Genomic DNA, 5,838 nt, shown 5'->3' on the forward strand with positions numbered 1-5,838 from the left:
ATATTCGGTACATTATTTATTAAATAATGTACCGAATATCACAAAATCTAATTATATATGTTATGCAAAACTTGAATTTATTATTATAAATTTATAAATATTGACAAATAAATGCACAAATCATTTGTTTATCTGGCCATAATGCATTCCATTTGTGGAATTTGTTTTCTACATTCAAGTATCTTGCCTATGTTATTGATGTTAGTAGCAAATTATACGATCGCAATTCCTAACATTTGCTGTGTATTGTGTAATTGTTCAACATTCGACAAATAATACGCACGCATTACTTGTAAAGAGAATAAATTATTTTTAATTAGAAAAATGTTAAATACTATAAAACTAGAAAATGTAGTGTTTGAATATTAATTGTTTATAAAAAAAAACCCGGAAAACAGATTATTCTTTGGAACATTGCAGTAGATTGATGAAAATGTTGGTGTGTGTGTGAGTCTTAAGGTGTTTCAGAAATTGAAAGAAATTTAACACCCAAACGTGTTAATTATTATAATAACGTCATAACGTCATAATAATTAATATAAAAGTCTTCAATGAGTACGTGATTTCGGTCGGTGTTTATATAAGAAAGTTTTATAATTATACTAACCTCTATTTTCCTAACGGTGTAGAAAGTACGGTTGAAACTGATGCAAATTGAGCAAATAGGTTAGGTGTTAATAGGAAGAATAAAATCGAGAAAAAGCTTCGAGGTTCTACAGCTTATAGTTTCCGGGAAGTCGTCGAAAATGTGAAAAATTGAAGTATAGAAAATATTTTCCAGAGTTTATAAATATTACTGAAGTTAACGTCGTTGCGTTTTTATATGCATTTTTGCAATAAAAAGGCTCTAGAAAATTTTATACGCATTAGAGTTTTAAGAAATTGCATAATTTTGAACACCTTTAAGAAATAACAATTACATGTTTACCAGCGATGTATTTGTTCTGATTGTTGAAGTTAATCAATATATGAATATTAATTAAACTCTAAGCAACTGTGTACTTTATGTAATTAAATCTACCGTATTTTATTGTATGTACTGTATGTATTCCGATTGATTTTAGGAAATTTTTAACTTACGACATTATTTCTTTTAGTGACACGAAATTCACGCAAATTGTGTGCATTTTTATTGTAAAATAGTTTTTAAAATTTGAAGTAATACAAAAATGATCATTTATTTATTTGTTCTTAGTAAAAAGAAATATCGGTTTATTGCAACGTTTCACATTTTAAATTTTATAAAGAATACAAAATCAAAATGAAGAACGTAGGGGAGATCCTTCTACTTTGGGACACTTTTCTTTAAATTTTCGTAATTTAAGTTCAAAGTGATCTTTAGCTATGACTATTGAATATTTCTATTAGTAATTGATAAAATCAATATATATGGTGCAACGTGTGACCCTATTTTAACGTGTGTACTATTTTATTTATGAGAAAATGTCAAATAATTACTTACAGATATTTATCCGAAGGTACAATCATGGATTTTACCTTGGGACACGAACCAATTCTAACGTTTTTGTAAATCGTAACTTCCCCAGATGAAAAAAAGATACAGTAGTTTATCCAAGTCTTTTCCTTTATAACAATTTTAGTTCTATCAGTTAACAAAAATGTTTCATACGCTGGAAATGCAGGTAAGTACAAACATTAAATGTTCTGTATAAGGTATTTAAATGATTGAAAACCAAAGATAATCTCATTTTTTGTATTAAGAAAAACAATAGTCATTACAAATATAAGTCACAAACATTACTACTTACTAACTTTTTATAGAATTAATACCGCATTTCTGACAATAATTTTCAAAAAAGGTGCAATCTTCGTGAACCCAGAAACGACAGGTAACGCATTGAATCCAGTCTTCTGTGCTTGAAGTAGTAAAATAATTTTCACCGCACCCCACATAATTATTTTCCTCTTGAACTTCATCACATGAATCGTCACTCTCTATGATCACAGAAGTTTTATTTTCAGAGCTACCGACTTCAACTTTTTTCTTCTTAAAAACTCGCTTTTTAACAGATTTAGCATTTTTATTCACTTCATTCTTTTTCTTCGCGGCCAACAGAAACATAATAACAAAAGTAAACAAAATAATATTAAATAAATAGTTGAAAAAAGCAATGCCTTGTACAGTACCTTGGGACTGTCCCAAGGTACAAAAAATTCAATGTCCCAAGGTACAATTTTCTCTTGATTATAACAAAGTATGGTTATAATGAATGTAGTTATCAACTAACTGCACCTTAATTAAATTACTCACCTCAAAATATTTCGATTAAAACCAAGATACAAATGAATTGCAAAAAAATAAACACCTATAAAAATCACAGCACGTGTCACAGCGGTGAAGCGAGTCAAAATGGCCGACTTGACGTCATGCATTCTGAATGTTATAATGAAATAGCTACTAGATATTGCTACTTACTACTTCTCAATGTATTATTTTTCAAATGACGAGCTTGTCCCGAAGTACAAGGTGTCCCGAGGTACTGTACAAGGATCTCCCCTACCAGGTAAATGTAAAGTATCCTCTTTTGATGGTGCTTACAGAGATATTCAATAGTTAAAATCCATATGACAACATTTCGAGATATGCGAAAGATATTTCCGAAAAAAAATTAGTACCAAAACTCGCCACTGTGGAAGTTTCGGTGCTGCGACCAAAGAACAAACGGTTTTATTTTCGGGAGACTTGAAAACTGTGATTTATTGAAGACAGACTATAAATTTGGCAGTCTTCAAAGACGATATCACACTACAAATGGGAAGCATCACAGAAGATTTTCCATCGAACACAGTGTTTATGGCCTTCAGAAGCGATAATATTTGTTGCTTGCGTGCTGAAAGCGCCACGTTGGTGAGTATTGTTACTAATATTTTTTTACGGAAATGTTTTTCTCGTGCCCCAAAATGCCTAACCCACGAACGCGGACCTTGTTAACCCAGGCGACGTCCGAGCCGGTGTCACACTTAGACCTGATTACTACAATGATAAATATCTCCATAGAATGTGAGTGTGGTCACTCTTAGCTTATTTCTTTCCGTAGACCTTACTGGCATGGGGTGTCCCTACCAGGAGCTTGTGCTCCATACTGCATTGCCCCATGGATCAGTAAAATTACTGGACTCTCCCATTACGGCCAGGTTGTAGAGTTGTCATTATTATTATTGTTATTATTAATCCATCTCTATTATATTATAATATTAGAAGAAATATATTAATCAGTCGAAAATTTACATACACTTATATATTGCCTCAAGAGTGAAAAGTAAGGAATATATAAATACACGTTACTGTATGCTGACGATGTGCTTCTCGCCTCCACTGACAAGATCGACCTGCAGCAGCTCGTCCAGATGTGGTGTAGTCGCCTTGCACAACATGGCCTCTAACTGAACCTGAAGAAGACGGAGTACTTAACGACAACCCCGACTGAGGAAGGCACATTCATTGTCGATGGCGTCAGCCTACCCCGAGCTGAGCAGTTTAAATATCTTGGGTCTGTGATCTCTGCCAACGGAGACTTGTACCATGAGGCAGTTGCACACGTCAATGCCGCCTGGCAGAAGTGGCGCTCAATAGCAAGTGTGCTGTGCGACCGACGCATCAAGGACCAACTTAAGTCAAAGATTTAGCGAACCATCGTCCGGCCTGTCGCACTGTATGGAGCCGGGTGCAAGCCAACTACGAAGGTCGTCGACATGCTACTATGGAGACTAGGATGTTGCGTTGGATGAGTGGCCTTACCAGACTTAATCGAGTACCCAACGTAGACATCAGAGCACGGTATGGCATTGCTGAGATCAACGAGAAAGCGCGCGAGTGGCGCCTGCGCCTTTATGGCCATGTGATCCGTACTGACACCGACTCCATCATTCACATGGGCCTAAATTTGGAGGTATCTGTGTTCCGCTTAAGGGGCCGCCCGAGGCAGCGTTGGGTGGACACGCTACGTCATGACCTGCAAGCCGTAGGCCTACACCCAGATCAGGCCCATGATCAGGCCAAATAGAAATTCAAAATAAAATCAATCCAGATGTGCCGACCCCGCTGTTAATCGGGACTAAGGCCAAAGAAGAATATATAAATACACGTTAATAAATAATTCGAGGCGTAGAAGATACTTTCTTGTCTTTTCTAGTTATGGAAGATTTTAAAATCGATTGATACGTTTAAAACATTATTTAATTTTATAGTATAATCATACAATTAATTTCTCGTATTTCACTTTAAAATTATCTACATTTAAAAATTAATTCATTTTTTTAGTTAGTAAATAAGAGTTTATTGTTAAGATTTACATCCACAGCAGAAAACAAAGTAAAATCTCCTCTTCTCACAATAAAACTACTTTTAAAAATATTTTCAGGTTTCTAGCATAATTTATTTAGTTTAAAATACATTAATAATTATATAAGTTTAATTATTTTCACAGTTACACTTTCTTCTATGCTAAGCAATAACACATTTTATCGGTTCTTAAATACAAATTTTATTTATATAATTTTATACAATTAATAACATTTATCCAAATATATAAAATTACTTGTCCTGACTGAATGAATGAATGATTGACTGATTCATTATCGCTCAGAGCAAACCGCTGAACCTAAAAAGGTGAAATTTGGTACACCGTTAGGGTACGTCATGGAAATGCACATTAATTAAGAATAGATTTTTCGAAATTCCGCTGCGGGGGAAGAAGGAAAGAATTAAGGTATAACCGGAAGAACGGCTTCAACTGTACTATTTTAAATGGGTTTTTTTTTGTTTTTAAGTACGTTTAGTTTTTATTAAGGACTTAGGTGTATTAAATTAATAACATTTCAGACATTTTTATAAATATTTTTATATGTTTCGATTTTTTAACCAAATGTTCGAACCGTTTTAAATTTGAATTTGTTATTGCATATTGGTTCGATTATAGAACGATTGTAAACGTTCCATAAAATTGATCAAATTGAAAAATAGTTCGTTTAATTCTCGGTAATTCTCATCACTCTCAGCGGTAGGTGTTGTATAACAATTACTATGGTTGTTGAAATACTGAATATAAATGGGGTTTGCTTGCAAAATCCGCGCTGGCAAAGCCGCGGGTAACAGCTAGTCCTGTAATAAAAGCACGAGAGCCGTGTTGTGCTATGATGCAGAGATGCGGCCGCATCAGGTGACACCGTAAGGGAGCATTTAAGGGGTGCATAAGCAGCATTTATAAGCTGGCATTTCGAAGACTTGCATCATATCGAGAAAATATACCGCACGGTCCTGAAAAGTACGTAATTAAAGGAAGTTGCTTTCGTGCACAATAACTTTTAATTGTGTAGTATTTGAAATTTTAATTGGGAAAATACTGTTTATTTATTTGCAATAATACTGGATAAGATTTTAAATACCTGGTTATAAACTAATGTATATGTTATATTATGGAACAGGTGATCAGTACGGGCGTTGTTATTGCCAGGTTATTATGAATAACGACAAAAAAAAATCGGGCGTTGTGATAAATGTCACGTTCTTTTTTTATAATTTATCATATTGATGAGTCGTTATGAATACTGCTATCATCCGGTTGGTCAAAGTGACGATAATGATACCTTGAGCAGCGATCATCCGACAAACTATACAGCATACCGCTTTGCGTACCATATACGATACCAAAAATGGCATTCGAGAAGTGTCCTTTAAGCTGATATTTATGATAAAAATATAAAATTTTGCTAAAAATAAATTTATCATTCTAACTACGCCATTTTGAAATAATGCGGTTTAAATAAAAAACTTTTAAATTTAACTTTTTCATAAAACTGTCTTGTTGTTATAAAAAA

Source organism: Centruroides sculpturatus, unplaced genomic scaffold (genome assembly GCF_000671375.1).
Source record: "Centruroides sculpturatus isolate CEXI.00-Female unplaced genomic scaffold, Cexi_2.0 scaffold138, whole genome shotgun sequence".
Classification (NCBI taxonomy): domain Eukaryota; kingdom Metazoa; phylum Arthropoda; class Arachnida; order Scorpiones; family Buthidae; genus Centruroides; species Centruroides sculpturatus.